We start from the raw sequence: 17,282 nt of genomic DNA, 5'->3' as shown, positions 1-17,282 counted from the left end.
GATTCATCGGTGCTCGGCAACTGTCCAATGTACTCTAGATTGTCTGTCTGGAGAGGCATAGGTTCAACAGTGCCCGGCAACCTCTCCGTTTGTCTCCCAAAGGCGTAGCTCATCAGCCATCTTTGGCACTCTCTAATGCCTATTTGACCTTACCTGGGTGCTAGAAGAATGTTTCTGAGCTGGTTATATTATAATGTGTTTAACACTTCGATTGTAACATTAACCTAGATGAAAATAGGTTTTTGTTATTGTATATTTAATTTTAGTGTCATGTCTTTGTTATCGTATATGTAATTTTATTTTAAGGTTTCTGTTATTTTATGTTGTATTTCTGTAATTGAAATATATATATATATATATATATATATATATATATATATATATATATATATATATATATATCGATGTTTGTCTCTTCAAATGGCAATACATGTATGGATATTATACATATATATGGTGCCCTAATAATTAATTATCTAGCATTTTTTGGGTGGATGACAGTGTTTTCGTACCCATATGAAATTATGCAATTGATACAAAATTTTTTGACAATATTTTAAGCATTAAATAAAGATCATAGGATTAATATTTTTCATAAGTAATGACCTTTATTGTAGCATGCAATTACATGCATGCATGCATGGAAGTACATGGTGTCAGCCACATCACTGTCGGTTTTCATATAAAACCGACAGTGATAGTGTCACATCACTGTCGGGTTCATTACAAAACTGGTAGTGACGTACACTATCAGTGTTGGGTTTGTTTTAAAACAGGCAGTGATGTGTCTGCCCCCTATAAAAAGGAACCACCAGGAACATACACACGCACGCACCCTCACTTTACTCTCATTTTTCAGTTTCACGTACTCTCACTTCTCACTCTTTTCACTCTATGTGATTTGGTCATGGCTCCTGGATATTTCATTGTAGGTATATATATGTTCTCTCTCACATTGTAGCTATGTATATATGCATCGTCGATCTATATTTATTTAGTTTGCGATATTTTACTTGGCATATTTTATATAATGCAATATATATTTCTATTCATATTTCTTGAATTTTATTAGGTACAATGCAATATATATATTCTCCTCTTTCATATTTTAGCTATGTATATATATGCATCGATCTATATTTATTTAGTTTGCTATATTTTACTTGGCACATTTTATATAATGAAATATATATTTATAGTCATATTTCTTGAATTTATTAGGTGGGATGAACGGACCTCCCCCACCACAAGAACCAGGTTTCCACCCTGGCGATGATCCATTCTATCATGATGTGGCCATTCCAAACCACCCTATTCTAGCTATCGTATGAAATATTTTCCAACATCTTATTTTTGGATGCTAATTAATTAATAATTGTAGTTTAAATTCCATAATAATTGTTGTTTCATAATATGTATGGACTCGTTTAAATAATATCATTGTTCCATATGTCATAGACGATAGCCCCGATAGAGTGGCTGCAAGCCGCACTTAGCTTGCTCATGGTGTCAGACATCGTTGAGAACACGTCATCTACTGATGATGGTCAAACTTGGACATGTGAACTAAGCTTCTACATCCCTTCGAGGCTACCATCAGGGCATCAGGAATTCATCTAGCGGACGGGATCATGGATGCCTAGTAGGAGAAGCGCCCAGTTCTCTGTCGTGCGCAACTGTTTGGTGGCACTTCAGCACATTTGCCAGCAGGAGCCCAATTTCTCGCACTTCAAGATAGAAGCGTTGCGTGCTGGTGATATCCCCATTCCGCAAGTAAGTGAATACTGGACGAGCTACAACCACATGGATGTGGTAAAGTCGACGTCACTGATACTGAGTCATGGTTATTTATTGTTTTTATTGTAATAATGATCTCTCTTTTTTGTTTTCCCCGCTTGCAGGTGGTGCTCCATGACAGTGTATATGCTACATTGGGCTTGTCGGCCATTCTGGACCAAGCTACATAGAGACTCGGGTACGACTGGGAGTACTGTACTAGGAACCTCGGCCAGCACACTACTACAGGACGCTAGTTCTGCATAAGATTTACAAACAGGGCCAATGGTCGTTCATGAGGTTATATCTATAGACGACCATATCACCTGTCTTTTGAGGCATGAGAGAGTGCAATTGTACGGGCATTAGCCTTCATCGAAAGCTATGGTTATACAATCTGTGACATCAATTACTATACTTGGCTGCAAATGTATGGTGTTGCGTATCCACCCTCTCATTAGTGTTTGTTTAGGTTTAAGTTTAATTCGGCTTGTGTTTGTCGTGTAATTAATGTGCTGTGGAACAAGAACTCTAAATTCCGGTGCCATATTGGTCTCAAACTTTTTCTCAGGCTTGCACGTGCCACGGGTGAAGGAACCACCAAGTTTGGGATTTTTCTGAGATGGTTTGGTAATTTCTCTGGTTTAATTGAATTTCCGCGCGACGTCACCGATTAATTAGAGGTTGAAGTGAGCCTACCCCGAAACGATCCGGAATGATGCCAAACTTTTCCACCTGATATTATGTGCCCTAGGGACCAATTTTGGTCGAGGTGGATGCAAAATTCTAGTGTGTCCAACATGTAATTGGGTGTCTTTTGTCCCGTCTAGCACAAAGAAAAATATAATAATAAATAAAATAATTAGAAAAACCTAAGATCTTGTGTGAGGCCATAATTTGGGTGTACATGCTTGCAAAAAATTCAAGCCATTTGGACATAGGCGGTACATACCTGCTTCACAAACCTATAGAAGTCATCTCATGTTACAATGACTAAACACCTAGGTTCTCATGGTTTCTATGGTTCATATGCATTACGGTGTCGTATTTGTCTCAAACTTTTCTCAGGCTTTCATGTGCCACGGGTGAAGAAACCACCAAGTTTGGGATTTTTCTTAGATGGTTTGATACTTTCTGCTGTTTAATTGAAATTTTGCGCGATGTCACCGATTAATTAGAGGTTCAACGGAGCCTACCCCCCGAAACTATCCGAAATGGTGTCAAACTTTTCCACGAGTCTTATGTGTCCTAGGGACCAATTTTTGGTCGAGGTGGATGCAAAATTCTAGTGTGTCCAACATATAATTGGGTCTTTTTTGTCCAGTTCAGCACAAAAAATATAATAATAAAGAAAATGATAAAAAAAAACCTAAGATCTTATGTGGGGCCATAATTTGGGTGTACATGCTTGTAAAAAAAATTAAGTCATACCTGCTTCACAAACTTATAGAAACTATAAAATGTTATAATGACTAAACACATAGGTTTCTAAGGTTTTTATGGTTCATATGTATTCTGGTGTCATGTTATTCTTAAACTTTTTCTTAGACTTGCACATGCTATGGGTGAATGAACCATCAAGTTTGGGATTTTTCTAAGATGGTTTGGTACTTTCTGCTGTTTAATTGAATTTTCATGTGATGTCACCGATTAATTAGAGGTTGAACTGAGCCTACCCCTGAAATGATTTGGAATGGTGCCAAACTTTTTCACAGGGTATCATGTGCCCTAGGGACCAATTTTTGGTCAAGGTGGATGCAAAATTCTAGTGTGTCCAAGATGTAATTTGGCATCTTTTGTTTTGTCTAGCACAAAAAAAAATATAATAATAAAGAAAATGATCAGAAAAACCTAAGATCTTGTCTGGGGCCACAATTTAGATGTACATGCTTGCAAAAAAATTCAAGCCATTTGGACATAGGTGCAATAGGAATATAAATGCGCGAATTTATTCAGTTTAAAAAAGAATATATATATATATATATGTATATATATATATATAATCAACATTGTTGGTTTAGAAAAACCGACAGTGATGGCCAGAAACCGACAGTGATGACAATTACTACTATTGATTTTATTTTGAAAACCGACAGTGATAGATATATTTTAAAAAAAATCAAAAAAATGACCCAGCCTCGGGTTCGAGCATGGGTCTTGAGGTCTAGAGTAGCGGGCCTTAACCACCGCGCTATGATAGTACTTGTGTTAGCTGTAGTTTTTAACTTTCTTTTATTTAGACATAGTGTAGTAAATTTATATTTGAAAATAAAACAAAATTAAAAAAATTGGCCCGCCCGGGGTTCAAACCCAGGTCTCGGGCTCCAAAGTGTATAGACTTAATCGCTGCACTAGGAAAGTAATTGAGTTAGGGTTAGTTTTTTATTTGCTTTTATTCATTTATAGTGCAGTTAGGTGATTGAAAAATAAATCAAAAAGTTTGGCCCGCCTGCGCTACACAAGGTTCGAGCCCGGGCCATGGGGTACAGAGTGCGGTGCCTTCACCGCTGTGCTAAAAGTATGAGTTAGTAAGGAACTTCAAAATAACTCTACATAAAGGCTAAGCGGAACCAGCAGCAGCTCATCACTGCCGATTCTAGGCTACCACCGGCAGTGATGAGGCTCATCACTCTTGGTTTGGCTTGGCCATTGACAACGATGCGCCATCAGTATATAACCGGAGCACGCGCTCGTGAAATATTTCTCCCTCTTTTGAACGCCCGCGCCGCTCTCTTCCTCCACACCAGCGAAGCATCGCCTCCACCCGCCCCGTCGCCCACTGCGCTCATACCTTCCTCTTCCTCCACACCGGCGGTCGTTCTTCATAGTGCGCCTAGTGGTCCCCAACGAGGAAGCCGCCCGACACCATGCCCTACCCCATGGTCCTCCACGCCACATTGCTCCATGCCACCGTGCCGTCCCCAGTGCCACCGTCCGACGCCCAACGCCCGTATCTTCCTCGACACCACCCGACACCGTCCGTGACACGCCAGCACCCTCATCTTCCTTGACACCACCGGACCACCGCTGTCGCCCGCACCCTTGTTTGGTTGTCCATGCCGGCCATTCCCTTGTCCACGCCTTCATCTGCCAAAGCCGACCATGAACCAAGCCCCTTAGGAGCGCGTGGAGAGCTGCTACCGCCCCTCCCACAGTGTGTGCCTTCGGCCATGCCCCTTAGGTGTTCGCTGAAATGCTCGAGAGGATGACAGCAGCCTGTTTATCCCTTTTTCTCAAGATTTCATGTAGAATCACTTCAAATTTTCTTAGTAGCAAATGTTCTTTGATCTATGGTGAATAAATTAGCTTAAAACACTATGGTCATTTGAAGCATGGTTGAATACATACTAGTTCTCAAACATACATTGAAATGAGTTAGATGCTGAAATTCATGATTTAGTTGTGTTGGAAATTGAAGTTTGAATATTTGAATATAGTCTACAACTTTGCTCGATAAACTAAACTTAGTTTGCTTGGTCTACAACATGTTTGAATGACAACCTAATTTAGTTAAATGTATAGGCAACCATGGCATGGTATGTAGTGCATGTTGGTCAGGTGCCTAGGATCTACCTAACCTGAGAAGATTGCTATGCTCAAGTCAATCAATACCCAGGTAATTGTTCCAAAAAATACAACACAGAAGCTGAAGCTTTGAGGGCCTACTATGGTCCAATGAGTGCAAACCATGGTCATCCGCCGGCACTGGAGATTGGAGAGGAGCCACCCGCTGGAGATATGAAGATTAGGAGAATTGTTCCTTGGTCTTGGAAAGATGCCATGCTTTTATTTATGGCTATGGTCATTGCTTTTCTTATTTGGAAGTTGATGTAGGCTTTGTTTCATAGAATAGTAGGTGGAGTTTGTTGTATGGAGCCAATCAAACAGCATTTGATCTACGTGAACTGTATGTGGACTTATTATTAGACTTTGCATTAAATCTTATTAGTTGGGTAATATATATATATATATATGCACAAATGCTACTAGTATTTGTACATAGCCAAAACTGACCACGATCATGTCACAGTCATGACTTGTCGTCGCCCGTTAACCCGTCACCCAAGAACCGATAGGCAACAAGAAGCAGCTAATATCGGTGGGATGAGAGAGCGACATGATCCAACAAATGGTGGCGATAACAATCAGGATGGTGAGAACGAGGTACCATGGACCCCTACCACTCTTCACCAGTTTGATCAAGATTACCAAGATGACCAGGTAACTTAGGTATCATGTGACTAGGTTGCCACACACGCTAATTAATTGAGAGTTTATTATCTTACTTGGTGTCTCCAGTAGGAGGTTCAGCCAACCGAGCAGCTAGATGGTTCAGGTAGCAGCAAGGCCAGAACCAAGCGAGGCATGTCATAGCTTCCTACTGGTAGGAATGCACACTGGCACATCATTGAGTTTGACCAAGTCAGGGAGCCACTCGCACCTAAAAAGCTGCTGCCAAATACAAGACTGTCATCAGGGCACTATTAAGGGACTACATTCCAACTAAGTACAGGACGTGGATTGAGAAAGATAATAATCTATGGAAGGTTCTCAAAAGTGAGAAGGATGACATATGGGAGAAATGGATCCCACAGTATTTCACTTTCCCATAGGACTATGACAAGGAGCAAGTCAAGAAAAAAGCAAAAGAAATCATGGGACATGCTTCATGACTTTTAAGGGAACATTGTACAAGAAATTTATCCTCAAGGATAAAGAGCCAAATTGGGATGTTGGAGTGTATGCCAAGCAGAAGGACTTCTGGCAGGAATTCAAGCAATACAGGTAATCTGAGGAGTACTTGGAACTGAGCAGAAAAAATAAGGAGAACTCGCTTAAAGCGACGAATCCTCATAAAATCAGCTCTCATGGCTACGTCAGTAAGATGGATGAATTTGAAAGTGAACTTGAGGAGGTGGAATGCCTTGGCATTGAGTCTAAGACTGCTAATTGGGAGCCTAGATCGATATATTTCTATACGGCGAGGGGGTACACCATGGCCCTGATGGGAGCTTTAGCTCCACAAATCTAGCCATGAGCAGCCTTGTCCAGAGGATCTCTGAGGTAAATGATGAGGTGAGGAAAGGGACCCGCACTACTAATAGGGAGAATGACATGCTCACCCAAGCACTTGAAAACAAGGTGCACCCTAGTTGCACTAGAGGAGCAAGTCTTGTTCCTTGAAAAATAACATTCAAGGAAGAATCTTCCACTTATCGGAGCCGCTCGAGGGGTAGAGCGGCACAAGAGTCAGAGTATATGAGGATTCTGAAAGAGATGGAAGACAAATTTGAAAAACAAATTGATGAGAGGGTTCAAGAAAAAATCAATGTACTTATGGCGTCCATGGGATCAGGAATAGTACCATAAGAACCTATTTCAACTAGCTTTAGCCCACAGTTTAGGAGTCGCGGTAGCTGTGGATCAACTCTGCTCGACGATGAAGAGGCGAATGTGCCTCATCTGGTGGAGAGCATCACCGAACCCATCAATGTCAGGCTGTACATCCATCAGCAATGGACAACTAACAAGATGGCGGTCTACCAGGCATGCCCTACGGGAGATGGGACCATTAATGGCTGCCTAATTCCAATGGGGTATGCCCACATCAGCATTGATACTATACTTGATAAGAAGTATAACAAGATGCACATTGATTACCCCGCACAGGAAGATAGGCAACGCCTTGTTCAGAACAAGGGCGCTCATGTGGCCTAGCGCAAGCGCTCCATTAAGCTTGATCACCAATTGTCTTCGGATGATTATGAGGACTATGGTGAATCTTCACTGCCTAGAATGATCACTCACCATCTCCCAACAGAGGAGATCACTCTACCTTCCCTGCTTCCTTGCCATCATCCCTGAGAAGACAGAAGTCTCCTTCTCTTCCTCCTCATCCTCCATCTTCATTAGCCCCAACAAAAGAGAAGACTCCTCCTCCTCCTCCACAATAGCCCAAAACAAGATCTAAGGCATCCCTGTAATCATAGAAAAGGTTCTCAGATTCGATCACTAATGCTCCCAAAGTGGACCAACAAAAAAAGAAAAGGACAATGAGTGGCAGCATTACAAACTTGATGAACCAACAAAAGCTAGAAGTATCCTCCAAGGAAGACAAAGTTAGATTCTAGAATCTATTTACCTCACTGCCTAAATGGAGGGTGCAGTCTGAATTCAATAGGCAAACAGAGAGTAAGCACAATCAATTAAGAGTCAAAGAAATACACCATGAAGATGAAAGGAAGATAAACAAGATTGTCAAAGACAACCCCAGATTAACCAGGGATGATGCCACGAACATCTATTATGATTCACTATATGAGACGGCAAGACCGGCAATGCAATTTCAAAGAGGCAATTTCTTGGTGAACGAGGAGTATAAAAATTTGACAACATATATGCGTGAGTTGCATGATTATTACATGGCCCAAGCACTTGAGACAGGGTAGGCGAGTTTCGAATATATTATTCGCCCACCGAATGTTTTCCATTATCCTAATAAAGAGAAGCACTTTGTCGGTTGGGATCACTTGTTTCAGCTATTCTAGAGACGCAATCTTGATACACAAATATTGACATTGTGGACTATGTAAGTACCCTACTCGCACGATATTATAATTAACTACTCTCTCGATACACAAATAGTCAACGACTGCACATTCCCCATGAATTATGCAGGTGTGTAGCAAAACATTGCTTCAAAACAAAGTACGCTCATATGTCTTTCTTGGACCCCAAGCTAGTCAACGATAGAACATACGGAGGCATGCATGGAAATAAAGTGGAAGATCTGATGGAGACAATGACTGCCATTTTTTAAAATTTCAAGATGAGTAATAAAACAGAAATACTTCTTGCCTACAATTGTGAGTATGTGTCATCTGCTCTTATTTTTATGCTTGTTTTTTTGTAGTTAACGATTATTCGTTAACTAGGGTTTTATGATTGCAGCAACCATTTCGTCTTCATTGTTGTCGATATTAAAAAAAATTGTATCAAGGTGTGGGACTCAAAGAAAAAGCCACTTTCTTTGCTCAATCTCATAGTCGAAGTGCTTAATGCATAAGGGAACCTAATAACATATTATTTTCTAATCGCACATAGCATATTCTAATGTTGTCCCTTTTTCACACTTTATAATGTGGCATAGTGTCTAGACAAGAATGGTCAGTGGGACGAAGGTCCCATTCTAGGTTGCACCAATGCAATTGGAGACCCTAGACCAGCCGACGGGAAACAATGAATGCGGGTTCTACGTAATGTGGGCAATGTTTCGCTACCTCAGCATAAAATTGAAGGTGGCAGATCATTTGGTGGGTATAATCCCCATTCATTTATATCTGCTAATTCAACAAAATGATCTATTTATTTCTCTAACATTTTTGCCTTTCGAAACCGTTTCTTTATGACAGCGCAAGAAATTTAAACACAATAGACAGTTAGAAATAGAGGTCATAGCTCTATCATCGGAGCTAGCAGCCTTCATCATATCAGAGTGCTTGGAAAAAAGGAACATTCTCCATTGCATAGTCCGTGAAGTACAAGGTGCAGTACAGGCCATAGCGGCTCGCTAGACTATTGTAATTTCTTTTTTATTTCAAGAGATCGAGAGCTTCATAAGTACATTTAAACTATAACCGTAATATTTGTAATGTTTAATATTGATGGGCCTGTCGTCTACATAGCGAATATAAAGTGAAACCTGATTCCACAAAAAAATAAAAAAATATATATAAAACAATAAAAGGTGAAAAAGAGATCACTGTCGGCTAGTACCAAGCTGGCAGTGATGGCTTCAACAACACTGCCGGTTTAAGCTACGAGCTGGTAGTGTTGCTGAACCTATCACTGCCGGTTTGCATGTCAAGCCGGCAGTGATGTCTTGAGCAACACTGTCGGTTCAAAGCTTAAGCTGGCAGTGTTGGCTCAACTGACACTGTTGGGTGGTGCTAGGAACCAACAGTCATGCCTACACATCACTGGTGGTTCTGAGTATTGGCAGTGATGTGAACCCCACATCACTACCGGTATGCCACTACTGATTCAAAATCCGGCAGTGAAGGGGAATTTGGAGCCGACATCATCCTTTCGGATCCATGCCATATATTCTACTAACATCCTCATGTTGTCATAGCATGAGCAATGTGAAGGCTCAGTCTAGAGTGGAAACCGACAAGTACACTACTCAAGTAGATGGTAACCCTTTTATCGCCGAGGTAGACAAGAACAGTGTGTAGGGGGATATCGCCATGGAGGAGAGTTGTAGGCCCAAGCTAGGCATGAACACGGGCACATGTACACATCAATTCGATCCGGTGGTGCAGAGCCTGGGTAGGAAAATAGACGACAAGGCCAATATGACATGAAATGCAAATAGACGGGGAGCCTGATTAGTGTTTTGTTAGCACTTAACAAATAAATAAAATTAAGTGCCCTGGTTTGAGTCGTGGTGTCAATAGTTTGCACGCCATAGGATGTTGAGACCTCTATGATCTTTTGTTTGTGGCCAGTATTGTGAGTTGGATGTTGTCGTCTTCAACCTTAGGCGACCTTCATTCCCTCGCTCCTCTTAGTGGCATCGATGGTAGAAATTTTAGGGGTTTGAGGGGCCAGGGATCCCATGATGGTAGGGGGCTCTATTAGATAATCTTCTGCATCCCTTGTGTGAATGCACAGCAGGTGAAGGCGGCACCAAAAAGGGCTCCCTGCAGTGGCACTATAGCAGCTGCAGGGGTAGGCGCCGAACGACTCACCTACTGCACTATAGCCACAGCAGGGGCAGCTGCCAAAGTCAGCCCTGCTGTCATATCTAGTCACTATAGAAGCGTGGTAGTTGTACTAGGACTAGATGGATAGAGTTGTATAAATAGTTTGCCACTGGAACTCAGTAAATAGAGAGTTCAGATTTGCCATCTCCTATACAGAGCTCCGGCTAGCGCTGATGCCTCTACTGTATGTATATGCTCTGTTCTCCCTCCCTTCTTCTACCTCTAGCTATAATGTGTGGTTGGACAACATCTGTCGTGCTCGGCCATGGTCAGCAAGACTGGTGAGTGATTGACTCACCTGAGCTGGTGATCTTGTGGGCTAACAAGTGGTATTGGAGCCATACAAGCGCCGTCGCTAGACTAACCGTTGGTGATGATGGATGGTTCGGAGATGGGTGACAGCAGTGGCACTACTATGGCTACCTAACCATGATAGGAGGTCGTTGTTCGCACTAGTGCGGGAGGTTAGTGACACCAGTTGGCCGACGCTGACTCGCACCAACTATGGAGAGTGGTCGGTGACCAGTGAAGGTCAAGCTCAGAGCCCGACGACTCTAGAATGCTATTGACAAGGGCACCGATAATGACGAAGATGACATGTTAGCATTGGAGGCTATCCTCGCTGTTGCACCAATGTAGTATAGGGAGTTGTTGGGGATGAAGAGCTATGCTAAGGAGGCATGGGAGACTATTACGGCGATACACATCGGTTCCAACCGCGCAAAGAAGGCGATGGCCTAGCTTCTAAAGCAGGATTATGCCAACCTCAAGTTCAAGGATGGTGAATCAGTGGAGGACTTCTCCCTCCAGCCTATAGACGCTCATCAGCAAGCTGAAGAGCCACGGCGTCACCATCAACGAAGAGGAGGCAGGTCTCCAAGTACCTCCACTCCATGCCGACAAAGTACATCCAGATCGCTCTCTCTATAGAGACGATGCTGGACTTGTCCACCCTCACTATTGAGGATGTGCCAGGCCAGTCTGCGGGTAGTGGAGGAGCAGCCTAGAATAGGCAACAGCAACGAAGGACAATGGCAAACTGCTGCTAACAGAGGAGGAGTGGGCTACTCAGAGGAACTCTAGGGTAGCCTCCTCTAGCCATGGTGGTGATGGCAAGCACCGTAGTAAGGCTTCTTCGGAGAAGAAGAAGAAGGTCGACCCCAACACCTATAGGCGTAGCGAGAAGACGGGCCATTGGGAATGGGAGTGCCCAAATCAGCAAGTAGGAGAAGAAGGCTGAGGCTCATCTGGCATAAGCTGATGATGATGATGAGGCCACTATCCTGATGGCGACGTTATGTGTACTGCACGACATCAAGGCCGAGGAGAAGGGAGAGGTGATGACGGTGGAAGGACCTAGGAAGGCCCTGAAAGCTATCAACCTCGACGAACCGCATGCCCAAGTCCACCTCGGACATGTGGGCAGCGAGTAGGAGCAGCGGTGGTATCTAGGACTCTGGTGCTAGCAACCACATGATCGGCTCCAAGGCAGCCTTCTCCTGAGCTCGACGACGATGTTACCGGTATGGTGAAGTTTGGTGATGGCTCAAGGGTGGCAATGCAAGGGCAGCGGCACCATCATCTTTAGGTGCTAGAATAGGGAGCACTGCATGCTAATGGATGTATATTACATCACTGTAGCTATGTTCAAGCATCATCAACATTGGTCAGCTAGATGAGCACGGTAGCGAGGTACTGATCAAGGATGAAGTCCTCAGGATCAGGGACCGAGAACAGCAACTTCTTGCCAAGGTGAAGAGGTCCATGAACCGGTGGTACCTGCTTCACTTGAAGGTAGAGCAGCTGGTGTGCCTAGCGGCAAGGCACACCTGAGGAACCGTGGCTATGGCATGCTCAGTTCGGACATCTCAGCTTCGACACGCTTGGTCAGCTAGAGAAAATGGTCCGAGGGCTACCCCACATCGAGCATAGAGGTGAGCTCTAGTGACAACTGCCTAGTCGAGAAGCAGAGAAGGCTATCGTTCCCAAAAGCACCCAAGTATCACTGCGGAGGACGCTCTTGAGCTCGTCCATGGCGACCTCTGTGGGCCGATCACACCAACCACAAACTGGTTGTCGGCGATACTTCCTCCTCCTCGTGGATGATTGCAGTCGCTACATGTGGCTGCAACTCCTGACGAGCAAGGACGAAGTAGTGGCGGCGATCAAAAAGTTCAAGATGCGCGTGGAGGCCGAGAGTGGCAAGAAGCTCTACCTACTGAGGACTGATCGAGGCGACGAATTCACTTTGGTGGAGTTTGCTATGTACTACGCGGATCATGGTGTGGTGCGATACCACACCATGCCTATACTCGCCACAGCAGAATGGCAGTGATGGAGCGAAGGAACTAGACGGTGGATCGACATGGCTCGATCCATGATGAAGGCCAAAGGCATGCCAGCAAGGTTCTAGGGTGAGGCGGTGACCACTGGCGGTGTTCATCCTCAATCGCGCTCCCACCAAGGCCCTGAAGGGCAAGATGTGTTTGATGCTTGGCATGGGCACAAGCCATGCGTGTCCTTCCTCTAGGACATTCGGCTAGCATCAGCTATGTTAGGAAGGCAAAGCTGATCCTCACCAAGCTGGAGGATAGGAGCACACCGATGGTGTTCCTGGGCTACACGGAGGGTACCAAGGCATACCAGCTCTATGACCCATGCAGAGATAAGGTACTTGTGTCGTGCGATGTCATGTTCGATGAGAAGGTGGCTTAGGGACTAGAACTAGTTCAAGCATGGGGAAAGCTGGCGACTTCACCAGCACCTTATCGTCGAGCACTTGGTCATCCACTGGTGGTGGAGACGCTGGGGAAGAGGTGTCGAGCACTCTGAGAGGAGTGTCGAGCACTCCAGCAATAGAGCCGAGCACTCCTGGGGAGGTACCGAGCACTCCAGGAAGGGTGCCGAGCACTGTAGGAGTGGAGCTAGGAGGTCCCAATAGTGGTGTCGACCACTCTAGGATGGGTGCCGAGCACTCCCAGTAGCGGAGCCAAGCAGTCTTGCAGTGGTGCTGACCACTACAAGACTGGTGCCGAGCACTCCGAGAGGGGTGCAGACCACTCCAGGAGTGGTGACGAGCTGTCTAGGAGTAGTGTTGAGCACTACAACCAGGGTGCTGAGCACTCTAGGTGGTGTGCTGAGCACTCTGGCAGAATAGGGAACTCCATCGACTCCGATCGAGTTTGCCTCACCTCCAAGTGACATCACTGAGTTTATGGATGCCTTCCACAACTGATGAGGAAGTGTGGTTCCACATGTTGGACGATATCATCAGCGGCACATGGTCCTTAGGCATGGCTGGTCGGCTGCTCAATGATCAAGAGCTACTGCTTGTCAGTGTAGAGGAACCACCCACGTTCGCGCTGGCCTGAGCGCGATGTAGACTGGCGATGCTAGAGGAGATGAAGGCGATCGAGGAAAACGAGACATGGGAGCTCAGTCGATCCACCTCCAAGATGTCGTCCGATCGGCCTGAAGTGGGTGTACAAGGTCAAGCGGGATGAGCTTGGCGCCATTGTAAGCACAAGGCGTGCCTCATCGCCCAAGGCTTTGTTCAGTGTGAGGGCATCGACTTCGAGAAAGTCTTTATGCCAGTAGCACGCATGGAGTCTGTCCATTTGCTACTAGCCTTGGCAGCAGCAAAGGACTGGTGCGTCCATCACCTGGACATAAAATTGGCCTTCCTCAACAGCGAGCTAGCGGAGACGGTCTTCGCCTAGGCAACCACTGGGTTTCGCCGTCAAGGGAGCGGAATACAGGGTGCTCCAACTGCACAAGGCGCTCTATGGGCTATGGTAGGCCCCACGAGCGTGGAATGCTAAGCTTGACGCCACGCTGGGTGAGCTTGGGTTCTAGCGGTGCGCAACCGAGCACGTGCTCTACACATGGTGATGGCAGAAGGAGGAGCTTGTCGTCGACATGTATGTGGATGACTTGATCGTCATCGGTGCGTGTGCGGAGGACATCGACAGCTTCAAGCACGAGATGGTGGCTCATTTTTGAATGAGCGATCTTGGGGCACTCTCCTACTACCTCGGCATCGAGGTGAGATAGGGGAAGGAGGAGCTCATGCTCGATCAGAGCACGTATGCCTCGAAGCTGTTGGAGCGGAGCGGCATGGCTGAGTGCAAGCTATGTGTGACTCCGATGGAGGAGCGACTGAAGCTTGACAAAGGCCAGCACCACGGCGAAGGTGGATGCAACACTCTACCAGAGCATCATCGGCGATCTGCGCTACCTAGTCCACACGAGGCCAGGACATTACGTTCGTCGTGGGCTACGTCAGTCATTTCATGGAGGATCCTCGAGAGGATAACTGGGCTACGGTGAACCGACTGTTGCGCTATGTCAAGGGGACGGTGGATTAAGGGATCGTCTTCCCTAAGATAGGCAGAAGCAGGCTGTAGCTCACTATGTTCAGCGATGCAGACATGGCGGGGTACATCGACGAACGACGGAGCACATCTGGCGTGCTCGTCTTCCTCGGGTCGGCTCCAATTTCATAGCTATCGCTAAAACAGAAGGTGGTGGCGCTGTCTACGTACGAGGCAGAGTACGTAGCAGCGGCCATAGTGGCGTGCCAAGTTGTGTGGCTACTGCCGGTTGCTAGGTGAGCTAATCGGTGTGGAAGCACACCCACCAGTACTGATGGTGGACAACCAGGCCCACCATCGCCCTCGCGAAGAATCCGGTTCTCCACAACCAGAGTAAACACATCGACGTAAAGTTCTACTTCCTCAAGGACTGTGTCGATGGAGGACAGATCGTTATCGAGTTCGTTGAAACTGGTCGGCAACTCACGGACGTCCTCACCTAGCCGCTCGGCCATCTTCGACTCACGGAGCTGAAGAAGATGATCGACATGGAGGGAGTTCAAGGGTAGCAGAAGGATTAGGGGAAGAATTATTAGATAATCTTCTGCATCCCTTATGTGAATGCACAGCAAATGAAGGCGACGTCGAAAAGGACTCTCTGCAGCGGCACTGTAGCAGCTGCAGGAACAGACGCCAAAGCTCGTAGCTCGTTAGCACTGCAGCTGCACTAAGGACTGGACGAAAAACTCGAAGCTCGTTAGCTCGCTCGGCTCGTGGCTGGCTCGACTCAGGCTCAGCTCGGCTCGTTAAGATAACGAGCCGAGCCGAGCCAAGATTTCAGCTCGTTAGCTATAACGAGCCAACTCGAGCCAGCTCACGAGCTAAACGAGCCAAGCTTTCAGGAAAAAAAATATCATTTAAGGTAGTTAGATGCATGAATACTATAGTATTTTATTATACTTATATATATATTAGCGCATATTAATTTTTTTATTCGATTTAAGGTTGTTAGATTCATTTCTTTTGTATTATTATTATTCTCAAACTTTAGATAAATGCAAATATTATATTTTGTGTATTTTTTATACCTGGCTCGCGAGCTTAACGAGACAGCTCGAGCTTTTAACGAGCCGAGCCGAGCTGGCTTTCTGGCTCAGTTAGGATAACGAACCGAGCCGAGCTAGCTCGTTATCTTAACGAGCTAGAACAAGCCGAGGCTGAAACGAGCCGAGCCGAAACGAGCCGAGCCGGCTCGTTATCCAGCCTTAGCTGTCACATCTAGTCACTGTAACAGCATGATAGCTATACTAAGGACTAGATGGATAGAGTTGTATAAATAACTTACTACTGCAACTCAGTAAATAGAGAGTTCAGATTTGTCGAGCTCCGGCCAATGCTGGTGCCTCTACTGTGTGTATGCTCTGTTCTCTCTTCCTTCTTCTACATCTAGCTATAGTGTATGGTCGAACGACTGTCTGTCGTGTTCGGTCGTGGTCGACAAGACTAATGAAGTGGTCGACTCATCTGAGCCGATAATCTTGTGAACTAACAGACTCAAGCCCCCGGTCTCACCGCTAGATCCGCCTTGATTGAATGATTAGTATTGAGCCTCGTAAGCCTAATTATATAGAGTACATAGTGGCTTGGATCTCAAACAATCCTGGAGATAGAGATGAAAACTAGTCATAATATAACACACTGATGCAATAACTACTTTTACAGTCGGCCAAAAAGCATTGATAGAGGCGGGTACCTTGCCCGCCTTTGCAAGATCATAATGGTTAAATGTTAATGCTAGTTTTCAAAGGAGGCCAATATGCCCGCTCCATTAATACAAAAAAAAAAAGGAGCGCCCGTAGGGCGTCGCCACCAGGTCGATGATATCTATGGGCTGCCATCCGGGCTGCTTCAGGCCTATATCTAGGCTGCCAGGGCGCCGATCGGCGACACCACACCGCCGCGCGTCGCTGGATCGACGCCATGCCGCCATGCCGCCATGGGTCGACCTTCTCCAACCCGCATCTACACCCACCGCATTAGGGATTCCCGGATAGGGAGAGGGAGAGATGAGAGGAAGATGGAGAGAGATGAGACGAGGGAACTACCCGGGCTGCCCGGTGCCGCCATCCCTCGGGGAGACCAGAGGAGAAGGGCCCCATGTGGGCCCCATGATGGACTAAGTGGGGCGAGCCCCGCGTCTTCTCGTGCGCCGGTGGATGGGCCGTGCCCTCGCAAGCCGCTATCGGGACAGGGGGGTGCCCCACGCTCGAGAAAATCGAGAGAGAGAGACTTGTGCGGTGCTGTTGAGGGAGCGAGGGGGAAACGAGGGGCGCTCTCGCTCATATATTCCAGGGTTTTCTAAATGGGCTCGTGTCCTTGCGCAGGGATCAAGCACGCTGGCCGCTGAGGCTAACTTCAGATCTGC

This window comes from Miscanthus floridulus, chromosome 15 (assembly GCF_019320115.1).
Source record: "Miscanthus floridulus cultivar M001 chromosome 15, ASM1932011v1, whole genome shotgun sequence".
Lineage (NCBI taxonomy): Eukaryota > Viridiplantae > Streptophyta > Magnoliopsida > Poales > Poaceae > Miscanthus > Miscanthus floridulus.
The sequence above is the reverse complement of the archived record's forward strand: the minus strand, read 5'-3'. Positions refer to the sequence as shown.